At 32.8% G+C, this 11,085-nt stretch overlaps 1 long non-coding RNA gene across 1 annotated transcript; it reads right to left on the reverse strand.

Annotated features, from left to right (window-relative positions):
* Positions 1-5,493: 5,493 nt before the first annotated feature.
* LOC134262203 (uncharacterized) lies at positions 5,494-6,008 on the reverse strand. Its single transcript, XR_009990975.1, has 3 exons — positions 5,900-6,008; positions 5,686-5,791; positions 5,494-5,585 (listed from the first exon to the last, which is right to left on the reverse strand). It is a non-coding gene; the product is annotated as an uncharacterized LOC134262203 (long non-coding RNA).
* Between the last annotated feature and the right edge of the window lie 5,077 nt (positions 6,009-11,085).

The following is an 11,085-nucleotide window of genomic DNA, read 5'->3' on the forward strand; positions in this document are numbered from 1 at the left end:
GAAAATTTTTTGTTACATGAGGTATAAGGTACCATTATGTTTATTCCGCCTCCAAGAAAGTTAATTGTGTTTGTGTAATGTTATGATACTACATGTATCGTTTACGTTAACTATTAAAAGTAATTATTTACTGCTTTAATTTCCTGCTTAGATTGCGTTTTTTTGGACAAAATGGAGTTATTTTGGATAAGCAGATATCCACAACTATTACAATGTAATTAGAAAAAATAAAATATAATTTTGAGATGGACCCATTTGAGCACCTATCTTTTTGTATAATTTTTTTAAGTTTTAACATTAAAAATAAATCAATAATTTTTTTTTATGATGTCAGATTTACAAAATGTGATATAGTTTTTCCCCTGTATTCTCCTCTGTTTCATTTTTAATACCATGTAATATATGCCACTGCACGTAGACGAAGTACTCGTTGAACCCATTTTAGGCAAAAAATTCTTTTTATTTATATATCTTTATAGTAAGCATAATAAAACTGTTAAATTAATTATAAATCTAGCTCAACTTAGAAGTGAAGTAACCTTGAGACCACACCCTTTGCCCCAGGGTAAAACCCCGTGCAAATTTTAATTTTCGACATATTCTGACCCTTGTATGTAAGTCTGGTAAATATCTTTCAGGTTTTTGTGGAGAAAAAGATTTTCTAGCAACCAGTACTTTTTTTCATGATTATATCCCCTTGTTTAAGGGTCGCAACCCTTCATTTAGTATAAATGGGAGCCATACTGGCCAACAAAACCATGTGACAAATTTGACACTGATTTGCCAAGGGGATTTTGAATGATGGACTTTATTCTAAAAAGATTACAAACAATGCACACCGCACAAATGGCCATAACATTAGCTCTTTGAGCATTTGGCTCAGAAGAGCTAAAACTACAATATGGTATTTTCACAGATATACATAGTATTTTAACGTTCTCACCAAAATTCATTCCAGATTTATACACTCATACATGTATATTATCTGATTCATGTGAAAAACAGCTTAAATAAAATACCTGCTCAATGTATTTAAAGTATAATTACGTGTTACTTTGCGTCTAAAAACTAAAGGTACTGTGAGCAATGAGCTCACTAAATGATATCCCATGCTTCCCATATGGTTATAATGGCAAAGTCCATGTTTTGCTGTGACCGGGAAACCCAAAATATGTGTCGGATCAAAAAGTAATATAGAAGGTGCACATTGGCAATATGTGCTAAAGATTATATGAAAGTTTCATTAAATTTCACTCAATGGTATAACAGGAGTTGTGGATAAGAGATGGGTACCCCAAGCGTAACAGACAGACGGACGGACGTACAGCTAGATGGACGTACAGACGGACCGACATACCGATTACATTATACCCTATCAATTTTCAAACGGTCGGTATAAAAATAGAGCTCCCTGCATGGGGCTGTAGGGCTTATTGTTATGTATTGCTATACAGGGAGCTCAGTCAGGACCCCATCCTTGGCAGTTGCTCTACATATCAGCTGTTCATTGCTATAAGTCTGTGAAATAAGTGTTGTGGAAATTGATTTATTTTTAAAGCAACTTTTTCACAAAATTTATCATACTGCACAAAATCTATTTCTTATTAAAACGTGCTTTTACCATTCTTTAAATTTAATAGACATGTACATGTAGCTGGGTGTCTAAATCTATAGGTTGTGACGCGATGATAAAATCGTGTTCCCAAGGAGCGGTCATAAAGATATAAAACATAATGTCTAAAAATTAAAACATGCAACATTGTAATTTAAATACGCCAATTAAAAATATTAAAATCATTTCCTGATATCTGTATGTTGGTAGACCTCATAAGTGTCTGTCAATATTTTTAGGACTTCATTAAGACAGAAAGAATCTGCTTAATTTACAGAGTTTTAGATGTCCACTCGAGAAACCAGAAATCTTTGTTTCAATAAATTTATTATAAAAAAAATATAGTACATTGACAGAATTTAATTTTTGTCGTTTTTGACGTTTTCGGAGTATGAAGAGACCCATAAATTCATGATGACCATGAAAATGTTAAATGTTATATGCATAACTACTAAACAATTTTTTCACATTAATGAAATGAAATCCCCACAAAGTAAGATTTTTGTTCATCTAAACATGAAAATATGTGATTTATCAGCGTTACACGTCATATCTTATTATTAAAGCAAATCGTCATAATTAAGATAGGGTAAGACCAGAATTAGGGATTTATGGTGTCTTTCAGAATGATCCAACTATTTATAGATAAATGATGTCAGATATTTTAGGTACTCTTCTGATATCTGACAAAATTTAATGTTATTGCAGGTAATACCTCTTCGTTTATTTCTAAACTCTTTTCAACACTATAAGTATTTTGTAAAGAAGAGGCCAATTGGCCACACCGCTCACCTGAGCACTGTAGCTAGGGAATAAAGCTCAAACAATCCATTTTTGGATAGCTTAAAATGCATGTGGTCCCTACCTAATCCTAAAAGGTTGAAGGGGTTGGTGGGTTATGATTTGAATTAACTTGAATCAACACTTACTACTTATGCTTACATATTTTTTTACTTACTTTGGAATTTTCCTATATACGTTTGAACTTTCTTCTTGGATCCCCGCTACCCTCAAGGGTCATGATTTGTATATCACAAATGATTTCTTCAGAATAGTTAATTAGTGTTAGTATGCACCAATTTACTGGCTATGAGGACTAAAGCAAGTTTATCGTCCCCTAAGACAGCAAACTATTTCCCGAGGCGCAGCCGAGGGAAATAGTTTGCTGTCAAGGGAGACGATCAACTTGCTATTGTCCGAATAGTCTGTAAATAGGTGATTTATTATACCGATGCTGACTTTACATTTGTTACGTCATAATATGTACGTCACAATCCGTTTAAAATCAGGAAGTTTTCCGAGATCAAATACGAGGGAAACATAATGCTGCCGGGGAATAGTTTGATGACTATTTCACCATGGGCAGGTAGCACAAAAACTATTTCACGGTAGTGGCTGTTTGGAAAAAATAGCATGTTTATTCCCCTTTTTTATATAGAACAAATTCACAGAGGTATAATAAAGTGTTCTAATATAATCTGACAGGCAAGTGTTTGTAGGGCATACTAATCCCTATGCTTGTCTTATAACCTTATTGGAATAAACAAACGTTTATGGGATATAATGGTTACTATACATGTAATAAACCTGATATGAATATCACATGCACATGGTAAATGACTTTCTATATATACTGTAAAACGAGAAAAATTGGCGCAAACGTATTTTAACGCGAACGTAATTTGGAATATATAGGCGCAAATAAATTTACACGTTTGCAATTTTTTCATTAAAATATATAAATGTGATATTACATATATTTTTCTAAAACACGCCCGTATTGACTTTTTGTATAGTCAAGCACGGAAATTCAATCATAGCACATAGCATATATGTAAACAATCGTCATTTTTACCGTGGACGTGTTGCAATCACATACACGTGGAACAATGTTAACATTTATTCTAATTTTATTTTGAATAAAAGAAATTGATTATGCACGCATTTTATTCATATTGAAACAATGCATACATCGAGGGAAAGTTACTTGAATTAACGGTGATCATAATCAGGTATTGTCTGCAAGCTAAATCGCCATGCTTGATTGCGTTGTTAACCTCGCGGCGATAGATAATTGACATGCCGAGAATCCAAACTTTGAAGGTGCTAATGATAACTACACAATAAATTTTCGCGTTCAGGGGCTCCTGTGCCAAAGGAACTAAAATAAGTATTGCGCTAAATATTATCGTTTTACAGTATACTAGTATTCTGATATTGACACAATATAATCATTAGTGTGGACACGGAAACCTTTTCTTTGTTCTAGCTCTGCTCCATTACACTTGAAGAAATTTGAATCTACACTATCTGTGGATACTTCTGTATAAATATGACCAATCAGAGCTTTGTTGTTCTTGAGGAGAAGATTTATAAAGACTTTTTCTGTATATTCCTATGTAAAATTTTGATCGGCTATTTTGGGCCCACCCTACACCCGGTTGTTATATGTATGCTTTGAACAAAACTTTATAACACTACGTAAGGATACTTTCATATAAATATGACCAAGCAATGTTTTGATGTTGTCGAGTAGAAGATTTTGAAAGTTTTTTTCCTATGTAATCATATGTTAAAATTTGATTGGCCATCGTGGCCTCTACCCCCATCCAGAGGTCATGGAATGTATAAATTTGGATTAACACTACGTGATGATGATTTCACATTAGTTTCATCTTTTCGACCCAGTGGTTCTTAAGAAGATTTGTCAAACACGCCACAAAAGTTTTACTATTTGTCATCTCCCCTTTAAAGACGACGGGGCGCTTCATTTAAACAAACTTGAATCCCCTTTGTCCAAGAATGCTATGTGGCAAGTTTGTTTGAAACCTAGTGGTTCTGGAAAAGTTTTAAGTTGAAAATATCAAAAAATTACAAACAGACGGACTACAGACAAAATGTGATCAGAAAAACTCACTTGAGCTTTCAGCTCAATTGAGTTATAAAGTGCTGCAAACCTATAGATTGCTGAAATTATATTTGTTTGACTTGTTGAAAATTTTTTAACTACATTAGATATAGCGATGATAAATTAATGTGCAAGATTTTATGAGGTTCGCAGCATTTTTCAAATTTTTTAATGCTTCTTGGGTTTAAATTTCAAATTTGGCAAGAAACATTGAGGGTATGCCTTGGAATAAGTCGATATATTAGGAAAATTAGTATTACTTTTTCAATGAATCTGTATAGAAATACACGGCAAAATCACTTGTATTCAAAATATACGGAGAGTATATAGATATAATGGTTAATTAGATACTTAGATATTTTACTGCAAACTATATTTTATTTGATCACAAAAAGATATTTTTCATTGTACGAAATGTAACCTAATCAGCTTTTCAACTACGTCAACTTTTACGAGATGACATCATATTGATAAGAGTATTGTGATCCTACGAATCGTTTACATTTTGTTTTGTGGCCTTTTACAAACAACAAACAGAATTTATAATAATATGTAGTCTAAATCTATCCAGCAGTTTGAGATAACTAATGATTTCATTTTGGTGTATTTTGAACACCTTATATTTTTGTGTGACGTCATAGACTACGTTCCCGTGTTAATTGACAACGCCTCCTTACTTAAGTTTTAAAATTGTAATACACTTAAGATAGCATAATATTTTAAGCTTCAATGTGTAAAACAATACAAAAATCCAATGAACGCTTTGCCTTGCAGGAGATCGGTTTATCAAGATCGTAACATTGCCCTTAAATGTACTTGAAGAATTATATACGACAATTTATAACACACGAACATTCAATAGGAAAGACCTGAAATGATTATTTTTAATGATCTTTTGAAAGTGTATTGAAATTAATTTTTCATCATTTATTATATTGAACTATTTGTAGTTACTTTTAAATTATTATGTACCAACCTGTTATATTCATTCTATGTCTGTCTTTCCATCTCTTTAGAATGAAAAATGCCAATCCAATACAAAAAAGTATTGTAACCGCAACTAATCTAAAAGATTTAATGAATTAAAATTCAATGAACCCATTTATCTATACACACTGCAAAACGAAATAAAAGCGTGCAATGTCATAATTTAAAGTGTACTTACATGAAGACAGTGGTATGCACTTCTGAATTATCTTCAGGAACAAAAGTCACTGTTTTATTGGTTGATGGAATTGTTGATGTTAATTCGATTGATTTACAAGGATCGTCTACAATAGCAATACATTTTTATTCTTTATATTATTTTCATAATTTTTATTCTACATATTAAAAAGATAAAAATACAGACTGTAGGCGATGAAATTATTTCTACTTACATAGGTGGGCCTTTGAGGAGAGAAATCGGCCAGGGCACGAAGAGGATTGGCTACAATTTATGTTGTTATCTGTTTGAAGTTGTGTGTTATTATAAAACACACATACACCTGTTTCATATATTAAAGAAATGTGTTAGAGAAAAGTACTGAAAATTGCTATATGACAAAAATTTTTAAAGTTAGATTCAAATTTTTTTTGTTATCTTCAACATGATGAGGCTAGATTATGCAGGTATGTGAAGGCTACACCGAAAAAAAAATCCACTAAGTTATACAATATACAGACCCTGAGACGTGCTACTACCCCAAAAAAGCGTGTGGCTTTCGTGCGCTTTCCGTTTCGTGCAAACCGTGTAGCGTTTCGTGTAAACCGTGCAGCGTTTCGTGCAAACCGTGAAGCGTTTCGTGTAAACCGTGCAGCGTTTCGTGTAAGCTCCAAAGCGTTTCGTGCAAACCGTGTAGCGAGCGTGCAAAAAGCGTGCGAGAAACGTGCGACTTTCGTGTAAGAACCGTGTGAGAAACGTGCGACTTTCGTGCAAGAATCGTGTAAGATTCATTCGGAAGTCATTTCATTTTAAATATGGCTATCGATGGGTCAGGATGTAAAATTCTATTAGTATTTTATAATTGAATGTGTTATGCTTGTGATATTATAGGAGTAAAAACAAAAAAAAATGGAACAACAAAATTGAATTTAACGGTAATGTATGATTTATATTTGTTTGATTTCTTTTCCTTCTATAGAAAATGTGTTCAAATATATCAGCTATGTACAAAAATTTTAAGGGCATTGTATTCAATATACTACATGTATCAACGCGATCGTGGCTTTTTAAACATTTTTTTTTCAAAGAAAGAAAGAAATATCGGTAATATTCTTTTTTTTTTAATTTAAATCAAAAATATATATCAAGACTCAGCTCTTGTCTTTATATTTGAAACGATGTGTCATTTAATATCTTTTAATATATAAAACTTGTTGCTCATTATTGTAAAAAAAAAATGGATTTTATAATTTTAATTCACGTGCACTGACGACCATATCTTTATAAACGAGGGGGGGGGGTGTTAAATTAAATTACTAGACAGTTCAGTCTTTCATTTTTTGTTGTAGCTTTCAATCTAATGTTAGTTTAATTAAATGCTTTATTTTCTATTCTTGTTTAATTTCGTTGTTAATGTATGCGCAGATACACCCCTTATAAATGTATTGGAATCTTCTTTCCGCCTTTCAACTGTAATCAAGGTCATTTACAACAGCAATCACGGGCTCCGTGTGCATTGCAAATGAAAACCTGTTTTGATATATATATATACGAGGGTTTATCCAAAAGTTCATGGAATTTCTTTCTAAAATTTTATCGCGATTTGATGAAAGCAAACAACAGGCATATTCATAATAAAGAGTCATAATGCAACAATATTGGAAAATTTTACTACTTTTCAATTTTCAATGAAATCACACGAGCTTTTTGAAAATGGATAGTTGTGAAACCCGGGGGAGACTTCGACGTAACGTCAAATTAAATATGTCAGGTCACGTTATATAGATGCAACTCGCCCTAATGTCAAATTTGACTTCGTAACTCTGTTGTTCCAATGATGTTCCAATGATGATCCAATTTCAGTACAGCTATGTGAAGAACTGAAATGCAGCCTACAACGTCCATTAACGCTTTTAATTATTTAAAGGGGTTCTGCACCTAAAACAGTCTCCAAAAAGTCACCACACCTTTAGTCAACGTCCCTATTTTTCCAACAGTTCTATTTTCTTATATTTCTCATGTAACCGAAAAACCAATACAAACTAAATGCATTTTCCTCAAGTCTTTGTCTTTTATATTCACGTTTAAGATAGAGTGATCCCGTATTTTTTACAAAACGTATGACTTGAGCGAAATTTGACGTTGTCTAACGACTTAAAGATGAACAATAAATAATCAATTAATAAACTAAATATACAGTAAAATCAGTAAAACTTTGCAACAAAGGTTTATAAAAGACCAAGCAATCATAATAATGACAAAATTTTCGTTTTCTATAACACACAGGCCGGTTTCAATCTCATTTCACGTATTAAGAATTAAAATGAAAATGAACGTATTAATGTCTCCCCCGCATTACCAAACAACCGTTTCTATGGCAACTGCCATAGAGTTACTATCAAGAATATTTAAACTGTTTTTCAATTTATAATATTCATGAAGTGTCTATATTTTCCTTTGTAATTTTCAACGAATTCAACCTAAAAATGAATAAAATATGAAAAAAATCCACGAACTTTTGGATCAACCCTCGTACATGTTGCGTTCACGGCTAAATATGACACCTGGAAATAACGACTGGGGTTTTTTTTTTAAATAAAATGGTTCTTTAACTAAAGTATTTGATGGGTACAACTTTTAAATCAGCGGATTTTCATTTTTTATTTTTAAATCCAAATTTCTAGCCGTAAACAGTAAAATAAACAGAACTGATATGGTAGTCTTTATATGAATATCATGTAAGAAAAGCTCAGGAGTAAATCATGAATAATTTTAATATTATTTGTTTAATAAATCACATAGTTTTTATTTCATCTAAGGTATTTCAGTTTTCTTGTAATGTACCTGAATGCCGGTATAAAGATCGATCTATATTGTATGTACAATGTATTGACAAATACCGCAACTATTAATAAATGTAAACATACAAACATACTTTTAGTCCTGTTTTGAAATGAACGATTTTGCAGTATGATGGGTATACTGATGTAATTTGATAGGCTTCATGTAAAAAGAGAAAGAGAATAGAATAGATTAATATAGATCACATTACCCCCCCCCCCCTCTTACGCCCTTTACCGGTTTCCCTCCTATTGATAATGCTTGCGTAAAAAAAACTATAAAAATGTTTCAATAATCGTTAGTAGAGTATATAGGCAAATTTAATTTATAACTTAAAATCAAAATAAGAAAAAAAAATAATCCGCCTACGGAAATCAAACACATGCAATATAATCAATATTATTAAAAATCAATGAGTTTATATTCCTGCGGTGGGAAATCGAATTTGTGTTCAATTTATTAAATCAATCGTGACTCGTAAAAATATTACATTGAAATGAATGACTAATACCTGTATATAAAAATTGTATTTCATTAAACAGTCATTTACGATATCGGCATTTCGAACTGAAAATTATTTATCAGTTAATTACAACTGTCAGAGTATTGAATATTTCTATCGGCTTTTATAATACAAGTTTATTAAACTTAATTATAACAGCTGCTTAATTTGGTTTTCATTGAATTAATGATAAAGCAGTAAAAATGCCCGAGATATTCCGAAGAGAAAAATCCAAACCGAGGCCAAACCGTGCGAGAATCGTGCACAAAGCGTGTGAGAATTGTGTACAAAGCGTTTCGTGCAGCCTTTCGTGAAAACCGTGCAGCCTTTCGTGCAAAGCGTTTCGTGTAAACCGTGTAGCGTTTCGTGCAAACCGTGTAGCGTTTCGTGTAAACCGTGCAGCGTTTCGTGCAAACCGTGTAGCGTTCGTGTACCGTTCGTGCAGCGAGCGTGTGGGGTAGTAGCACGTCTCAGGGTCTGTAGCATCCAAGCATACTATATGAACATTAAATAAAGCTATTTATTTAAGTCTGTTTTTAAAAGTGATTTGGATGAAGTCTGTAAAATTTAATATAGACCAAAAAATAGTGGATTAAAGTTAATGGTCACGAGTGCCAAATACAAATGCCATTACATCATAATATTTGCAGAGTAAAAAATGAAACGTAATGACAATTCATATAAACATGCATATTAGAAGAGCTTAAAAGTATTTAAGTTCAGATGACAAAAAGAAAAGAATGTATGCCTGGATTGGTTCATATGTCTTGGCCTATTATTGCTTCCAAAAATTCTAAATTCTATTAATGAGTTTCTCAAATACAAATAAATTGTAAAACATCTCTGATGCTCAAAATTGTACTTTTAAACAACAGTCCTTATCGATCTCTACAAATGTTTTCAGTGTAAATCTATTTATTGTGAAACTCTATATGAAAAATTAAAAGCTACGCTCTCACACTCGTTCATTTATGCCTAGGTCACATTTCCCGGCCGGTAGCCGTAGACCGGTGGTAGTCGGTAGTGATCCGTGGTGTTAACGATGCCCCAACATCGGTCCACATCGGCCAAATAGTCTTTAAAGTATCAGTCACGTTATCCAGCAATGGGGTATACGATGGACAACCAATGCGTTTTATGAGAAAAATGGCGTGGTTGCGGGCCGGACTTACAAAGGCCCAGCGATGCATTGCTAATCATAAAACGATGTTCCAGGATAATCGGCCGATGTATATTACATCGCTTACACATTAGTGAACATTGTTCGTACATCGGTCGACTATGGGCCAATGTTTGGTCGAACATCGACCGATGATCAGTCGATATCTGTTGAACACCACAACGGACATTGGAACATACATCGGCCGATCCTTGAAAGATGTGTTAATGATGGGTTGCCGGTGAGGAGCAATGTGAGTCATCGTTGGAGACATCGCTGAATTTTAACTATGAATTATTTCCTACCGATGACGCAGCACAGTTAAGGTTACAAATGGAAATACCGGCGATTTCTTAAGATAAAAAATACATTCTTTATTAGGATGGGCGATTCTTTTTAGAAATTCACTGATATCAAAAATATGTAATGTGGTTTAAATCTACATGTTGGGGACATTTAGATTTTTTACTTAGACTTGTCGTCACATGATTTTGGCAATTATACTTGCATTTTAGAGGTCATCTATAAATTTCAATATTGCAAGGGCATAACCAAGTTAAAAATCTTATTTTATTTCCGTTTCAACACTATATGTAGTTTGTGAAAAGCGATGCGAATTCCTTTTTTAATTGGTAAAATTTAATTTGTTGGGCGGCAGGTTGAATATTTTGCTAGTCAACTACATTAAATATAGCTTTAATTAATTTATTTGCTAGATTTCAAGAGGTTCGCAGCACTTTTCTAATAGCTTAATATTTCTTGAGTTTATGTGCAAAATTTTGACAAGATACATTGAGGGTATGCTCTTGCAATAAATCGATTTATTAGGGTCCTTCCATTACTTTTTCAGTGAATCTGCATACAAACACACGACAGTATCGCTTATATGGGGAATGCACGTACAGTGTATAAATAAAAT

The sequence above is a fragment of the Saccostrea cucullata genome, unplaced genomic scaffold, assembly GCF_032062105.1.
Source record: "Saccostrea cucullata isolate Sc308-1 unplaced genomic scaffold, CSIRO_AGI_Scuc_v1 ctg11854, whole genome shotgun sequence".
Lineage (NCBI taxonomy): Eukaryota > Metazoa > Mollusca > Bivalvia > Ostreida > Ostreidae > Saccostrea > Saccostrea cuccullata.